An 8419-nucleotide genomic window follows, 5' to 3' on the forward strand; every position below is an offset into this window, starting at 1 on the left:
TTATCAATTTAATATAACAATTTATATAGAAAGTGACATTTCATTTTTTTGTCATAAACAAATTATATTATCTTTTATTTATAATTTATTTTATTTTATATTCAATAATTTAATTTATTACGTTAGTTTATATTTTTTATTATAAAAAATAAGTAATATATATAAATCTTAAAAATATAATAAAATGTTGATACGATAATCCATTAAACTCAATCTTAAGGATTTAATGAGGTGTAGAGTTTAAAAAGTAGTTAATCGAACGTTGATGTGCCTTCAATGACCTAAGAATATATTTATTAGCATTAAAACTCATGTTTCCACTTGATCAAGTGGATTTTGCCTATAATTCCACTTGTTCGTATGGATTTCAAAAACACGGACATGTTTTTCTTGATCGGCTCTGTTGAGTGGAGGCAGTGGAAAGTTGACTTGGCCGAGTGGCTTTCTATTTGCTTGTTTTCTTTTTTTCAAAATTTTCAACGTTTTCAATACAACTATGATCTTCAAGAAACTCAAACTCCAACCACCTAGTTTTCAATACAACTATGATCTTCATGAAACTCAAACTCCAACCACCTAGCAACATCCTAAGCATATTCAATCTTCAAATCCCTGGAAATCAACCACAATGTACGCAAACTAAGGTTCCACTAATATACATAAAATATCCTTAAGATGTGAAAATGCATGAGTTATGATGACTAAATGTAATGCAACTCTTTAAATTAGGCATGCTAAATGATGTATAAAATGCATCTAACAGTGTGTCATTTTGCGTCGTTATACTAGGCTTGATAAGAAGTCGATGGTCCATCAAAAGAGTTCTTCGACTGTCGGAGATGGTGGATGCCTCAAAATGGGTGAAGAATGGCAGCTTTCAGGTGGTATCGAATAATAAAAAAATATATTGCCAAAATTGATACAGAGGAAATGGAAAATGAAACTAGTTGTGGGATTCCTTAACATAGCATTGGGTCACGTATGAGGTTGTTCCTCGAGGCAGAGCCGAAGTACGTCTCCTCCTTTGATTGATAGGGATAGATCCAATTAGAATATCAATTAAATATTAGTTTGAGGAAATGATAGCCTATAGGGTTCAAGTGGAGGATGGGTTATATAAAAACCACTAAGCAAAGATTCCTAAACAACTGCAACTTCATAAATTAATACACGTAGGAAGATGACTTCAGAGGTAATCTAAGGAACGTGCAAGACAACAGTAATTTGTTTGTGTCAAGTGGCACTTGGAGTTCCCCCAAACACTTCAGTAGGAAATCCTAAATAAAACATCCCAATGAAGTGTTCGGAGGATCTCGGAGGTACACTTGACCTTTTCCTTCATATGTGGCTACTTTGATTTATTTGATGAATACATATGCCATAGGTTCAGTCATATATATATATTGAAAAGATTGAAAGTCCAATGATAAACATGGATACATAAGAAGCTTGAACATGGTTGGCATTGTGTCTCCATTAGGTGTGCGTCTTTCTTTTTCTCATAAAGAGGAAAATTTGGAAATCGACAAATCATTGTGAGGACCAGGGGATTTGCGATCGACTTGCTACAGCATATTGGTATATGATTCTGTATTCATCATATACCCTTATACACGACTAGGTTCAGTTTCAAACTTACCACATATTGGTATACGATTCCATATGAATGTCAAGATATTGTAGATTAATTGTCACTCAAGACATTAATGGAACCAAATATACCTCAACCCAAATAAAGAATCAGCAAAACCTAATATTGCAAGGCATTTGGTTTGCAGCAATTCTATAATTCAGCCTTCATATCTTTAAGTGTGTGGTTTGTTTAATTTGGTAGGATGATGAATCAAAATGTTTTCACTTTACCAAAAAAGATTTCCATATTAGAGCAATTACGTACACTGCTTACAAATGCATGGGTAATTAATGCATGAATTTACCTACGCGTTTTTATGAGTAAAATTTCAGTATATTTAATTAACCATGGAAATTTTATTTACCACACGATCATATCAATTTTTATTGTAACATGAACTTTTGGGTATCAATCAACATACATATTTAAACAAATTAGACATATATAGTATATGTAAACTTCAACCTTATTGTACTCATAAACTTGAACCAGTGATCACGAAGACGATGATTACTGAGCCTTAGCGCTGTGAAAGAACACTGCAGAACAGAGAATCGAAGCAACAAAAGCGAAAATCCCAAATCCGATCATCAGCGAGATACCAGCGATAGTTAAATCCATTAACAGTTGTATTCTCACTCCCATCATCGTCGGAGTCGTTTTCTACTTTGATAATATCTACAATCAGATACACGTAGAAGTATTATTACATAGGGTACAAGTGGTTGATGAAATAGAAAATTTTATTTGTATTGTTGCAACATGCGAGTCAAACTTTGACTTATCGGTGTCAAACAAGTCAAAATCATAGAGAATCTATTCCCATTTTTGCACCAAGATTCTTCTATAAAAACCATCTATTTACAGACCCATTTGACAACTTATTTAAAACTTGAAATAAAAGCTTCAACAAGACAAACTTTGAACATGATTCTTACCTATTTATAGGAAACCTAAACTCAAATTGATCGCACTACTATCGCATGCAACCTCAAGAATCTTAAATGCTAATGGGAAAAACATACATGCATTAACAAAATGTAAAGAATGAACTAATTTTACTAAATCTTAGTTGGCTACGAGACCTGAAAATCGAAAGGAATTTAGGGTCATACCGATGAACTGATAGTCGACTCGAAAGAGGATAATTTTAAAGAAAATTTTAGTTTGAATGTATATACAACAGACGCAATGCACTTCGCATTTCAATTATCCACTTGGGTTCTGTCGTATACGTGCCATCATCTGTATATGGTGTGTATATACGTGTCACTAGCTCTCGGAGGATCTTTTGTGGTTTGCCGAAAACAGACCTTATATTATCAAACGAGACAAATCTAGTCCTTCGTGTTTTTGACTAATTAAACAAACAATAATAACAATATCATAACATCGATCCCCATAGCAGTAAGGTAACGGAAAGTAAGTTGGTGGGTAACCAAAGCTGTTTTCAAAGGAGACAGTCAGTAAACAATTAAAAAAGGCGGCCAAAATACATCTGGTTGACTAAAATCTCCTACATAACTATATAACACACGTTAGTCCACACTTAATCATATAAAACAAATAATAATAATTGAATAATTAAAATAGCCAAAATACGTCTCGATGACTAATATCTCCTTCATATCATCTAGCATATAAGTAAAATAAAACGACAAATGAAAAAGAAGGTATAAAGTATAAACAATAAAGATGGATATAAGGACAGTTAGAGGTAAACATGTGTAAATTATATGAATGCACGTCACTTATGCAAATAGTAGCAATAAAGCATGGAACAAGCACGTGACAGAGCATTGCAAACAAATGCAATCAGATATAATATATAATAATAAAGAAGAAAAATGATTGATTAATAGAGATACAAGCACAAACAAAGTTCATCCTGAAAGTTGAAGCAAACACTAACAATGTAAGAAAAAAAACTAACAATAAAGCATGTAGCAAACACCAAGGCCGGTTGAGGGCAGAGACAATCTGCATAAGGCCTTAATTTTTTATTTTTATATGATATATACTTACACCAAAGAAGACTCGTCGACTATCTTATAACCTATATCTGGTTGAAACAAGAGATAAAGAGATTAAGAGGTATTTGCGTTAGATCAACCAGCAAGTAACGACATTCTAATGTCACCTATCACTACAAAAAATGTTGGCATTAGCGGCAACGTAGAGCAATAGCAGCGACATGTAATTGACGCGTTACATGTCGCCGCTATTGCTCTGCGTCGCCGCTAAAGGCGTCGCCATCCGTCCGATTTGTTTTCAATCCAATGGTTTGTAGAGGAAAGCGAAAACGCAATGATTTTTCCCTCGAATGTGTCGCCGCTATTGCCCTATTGTCACCGCTAATAGCCTCGCGTCGCCGCTAATGCCCCTTACAGATAACCCCTTCCAGTTTCCTTTTCGGTGACATTTTTTTCTGTTGTCTCCTTTCCTTCTCTCGTTTCTGTTGCTGCTTCTCAGTTTCATCACTTGGACGAGTCGACTAAGTGGAGGACGAATGTAAAAGTCGCCACAAGACCGCCACACCTTCCCCCAAAACCTCCAAAACCGGCGACCCTTGAGCTCAATTTTGAAATTGCCCACATTCAATGTCAAATTTCTCCTATTTTCTATTATTTTTCTGTTTTGGTGGTATGTTAGATGACAAATTGTTAGTAATTTTGAGATAAAAAGTGTGTGTGCATTTTGTTGGATTGTATGCGTTTTGTAATTTTTGTTTATACCACCTGTGATGCTGCTTCCTTTTTCATAAGTCCACTCCATCCATCCCCTTTTAATCTCTTGATTTGTTCGTAGATCACCGATAAACACAAGACCATTCATTTTTTTTTCTTGCTTCTTATTTGCGCGTGAACAATGTGGAGGAATCAGGAGGTATCAAACCTCCTGATTTAACCAAACTCCATTACAAAATATATATGATCAGCCCCTCAACTTCTGATTTGTACGGTTTTGGTCCCTTGCTCTAAAAAATAAATAAAAATCTAGTCGTAAACAAAGAAACATCAATTAAAATCTTCAAAGTGCTTAATTTTGTTAGTAACATAATGTTGGTCATTACAACTTTAGCTTTAATTAGGTTATTAATAGTAATGTACTTCTAGTAAATGATATTTTTTATAAAGGTTATATTTGAATATATGATATTTTTTATAAAGGTTATATTTAGTTTACTCGTGAGATTGGGAGGTATATATGGATGAACATCCCTTTGAACGTATCTGGTTGGGACAATGTTTCCCTCATTTTAAGGAATGTCAATGTGGTTCATATAAAGGTAACTTGGACAATATTTTAAGTGTAGTTGTGATTGGTATTTAACTAAGTAACTTTTTTGTATTTGTAGAATAAGTATGATTTAGATAAGGTTAACTTGGATCCCGAGCGTGCTCAGTTGTTGCAGAGCATTGATGCGACTTTGCAAAGAATTTATAGAGGCCGGAAAAACAAAGCGCATACTTATAAAAGAAAAACACTAATACCGGCGACGCCTTTAGTGACGACAGTGAGTTATTACCGGCGACGGGTCTGTAGCGGCGTCCCGATCTTATTAGCGGCGACATGTCTTTAGCGACGACAACACACATTAGCGGCGACGATTTAATTAATAGCGACAAAGCATCAGCGTCGACGTTTTAGCGATGACATGTTGCCGCTAATAGTATTAGCGGCAACAGACCCCACTTTTAACGACGACGGTTGTCGTCGGTAATACTCTAATTTCTTGTAGTGTACATCTTCAAATCCAATCTCATATTGTAGTTCTCTACTCATTACCAGCCACCGAGCACTCCAACTCTGTCATATTCTTTTTTGAAATTGCCCCCTCATTGATTTTCCTTCATTCTTGAGTTGTTATGGATTTTGTGTTTTGTGTTCTTCAAAGAATTGGTTTTGAAGCTTTGAAACTGAAAAGATCAACCTTCATATACCTTTGGGTTCCTGTGTGTTGCAAAGATCCTTACTTCATTATGTTTCATCATTAGCTCTATGAGTATTTGGTGTTTTGTTCCATTTTAATGTGTTTTAGTCCCTTTGTGCCTTGTTCCATGGATTTTGAAGAACTCCATGAACTTTGGTTCACGTTTAAAGTTTAGATATAGTAACCTGGTGGAGTAAATAGTGTATGCAAGAACTCTCCTTACTCTATGAATGAAGAAAGTGGATTTTTGGACATTTATTAGCTTAGGGTTTTAGATCTTTGAAGCTTGTAGCATTATTATGGATAAAGTTAGAAACTTTATCCATCTAATCATCATATTGATTCATATCTGAAAGTTGGAGGTTTGGAAATAACGGATTAAATTGAGAAAGATGCATTATTGGTCTCTTTAAGACTTAAAGTCTGGAGCTTGGTTATTTGAACCATGGGGATAAAGTTTCAAACTTTATCCATTAAGTCACTTAGAAGAATTAGATCTGTGATTTGTGGCTTTAGAATTATAGGATTAATTCCTTAATAGTAAAGGTTGGTAAGCCGAGAAACCACGACACAGTGGGTCATTGAGCGCGACGCAGTGGATAAGAGGTCTCACGTCTATTTTTCCATATCCTTGCCATGACGTGGTGAGCCTTTAACTGTTGACCGTTGAATTTTTTACCAGTTTAACTTTTGGTCAATTTTTTTTTATAATTGAGTGTTTAGCTAAGGACTGGTCTCGGTTTGGAATTCGAAGTTTGTGGTAGTTGTTCTATTGTCGAGCACTTTTTTCGTTTAGCTCAGGTGAGTTTTTGCACTACACTTTGTACTGCAGTATGGATCCTTTGTCTGTTAAGATGTTGATATGTTGTAGTGATCTATTAGACAAGTAGATTTGTTATGATTACATGTGTTTACTTGTTATTGTCTATTTTGATATGTATACATATTTTTAGTTGGGTTGAGACAGTACAACTGTGTTTCTAGGACAAGAGGCGCCGCGGTTCAGTTTATACTGTAGGCCCAAAGGGAGCGACCCGACTTGGATACTGTAGGCTCCGGTGGTGGTCCATCCTTGTGATGGAAGCTAGGTGTGTATGCATTGTATGTGTATTGTTGTATGGGGTCTTTTGGGGAACTCAATAAGCTTTGGTTTACTGTTGTGGATTAAATGTTTTTCAGGCACTTTAAAAGTTTGTGGGAAGGCAAAGGTGTAAATATACACATCATCATTAGTTTAATGATTTGAGATTCCGTGATACTTTTCTTATAACTCTGATTTTGAGCTATGGTTTACAAATAAAAGGGTTTTTCCTTGAACATATCTTTATGAAAATGTGTAATGATTCTAGTTTTAAAATGAAAATTTTATTCTAAGAATTTGGACGTTACAAGTTGGTATCAGAGCCCTGGTTTGATGGATTTAGATGAACACTCATGTGAATCCAAACTTAAACTAGGATCCGAGAATTTTCACAAACGTTTTTGAATAGAATTTTAAGAAAATAGTTGGGTTAATCACATGAAATTGATTCCTTGTCATGCTCTTGTTCGATTGTTGGCCTGGGATCGTGAACATGGATCTTGTAACACTCGGAAATTCATGCTAGTCAATTTAGAGATAATAAGCACTAAAAATGATTTTTTGATAGAATATTATTTAGTACATATAATCTTAACAAGAGTTATAGTATATGTGACAAGAATTTTGTGCATATAAAGAACGTTGAAATTCGACTTCTTATGAAAAAGTTATGCTTCTTTAAAATTTCGTTATTAAACTTGCCCGACTCTGCGTATCGTAGCAAGTGAATTTTCTATAAATTAGTCTTTAGCCTAAGAGATATATGCAAAAGTCATAATAGTTGTTCATGGTTGTAAAAATCGTTCGACGGTATCTCGACGGTCGACTAATGTTAAGGGATTAATCGATCTTGGCAGGGATTAATCGGGGACCACAGATTATTAATAAAATATTAAAATTAATCAAATTTTAATATATCTTAAGAAAATATGTCAATATGAACACTTTGGTATAGTATTTGAAATTTTGAAATTTTGAAAATTAGAAAATAAGAAAATTTGTAATTTGAAAATTAGAAAATACGTCAATATGAACATTTTGGTATAGTATTTGAAATTTTGAAATTTTGAAAATTTTGGAGTAAAAAAAAAAGTTGATTTTTTGAAATTTTTTGCCTTTTTTTGACTTTTTTTTTTTTTTACTTTTGGTGACTTTTTGTTTACCGATTAATCCCGCCAAACCCGATTAATCCTAAATTTCTAATTAATACCCTAATCCTCGACGGTTGGAGAACGTCAAACGATTAATCCTCGATTAATTGCCGATTAATCCCGATTTCTGCAACCATGTAGCTGTTAAACGAAAGGGTGCATATAAAGAACATCCAAATTCGACTTCATAAGAGAAAGTTATGACTTTTCGAAGTTTCAGCGTAGCAGTGTTCGGGTCTGAAACCAATGTAGAGATCGGTTAATTATTAGGAAAAACAATCTGAACATCAGTTAAAGATCTCATCCATATGATTTCGTCGATAAAGTTATAGTCGAGAGTGGATATCGTATGAGAGAGTTATGAAATTTTAAACAGACTTTAACAGTCTAAGCCAGTTTAAAAATATAGTTTTATAAATAAAGTCAAAAATAGCCAACGAATTCTGATGAAGGCTATAAATCTTGTCAAGAGCTTTCCAAGGATATAAGGAATGTAGAAAATGGATCTCGTATGAAGAAGTTACGCCTTTTTATAAATCTGAAAAAAAAAATAGCCACGCGACGCGCGCAATGACGTGGCAGGTTCTGGAGGCGACACATGGTATGGTCAGTCGCCCAAT

The 8419-nt window shown here is 34.3% G+C and overlaps 1 long non-coding RNA gene across 1 annotated transcript; it reads right to left on the reverse strand.

Annotated features, from left to right (window-relative positions):
* Positions 1-1969: 1969 nt before the first annotated feature.
* Positions 1970-2843, reverse strand: LOC145100264 (uncharacterized). The gene is made up of 2 exons (XR_013704935.1): positions 2749-2843; positions 1970-2311 (listed from the first exon to the last, which is right to left on the reverse strand). It is a non-coding gene; the product is annotated as an uncharacterized LOC145100264 (long non-coding RNA).
* Between the last annotated feature and the right edge of the window lie 5576 nt (positions 2844-8419).

Source organism: Lactuca serriola, chromosome 4 (assembly GCF_051521515.1).
Source record: "Lactuca serriola cultivar US96UC23 chromosome 4, Lser_US96UC23_V15, whole genome shotgun sequence".
Taxonomy (NCBI): Eukaryota; Viridiplantae; Streptophyta; class Magnoliopsida; order Asterales; family Asteraceae; genus Lactuca; species Lactuca serriola.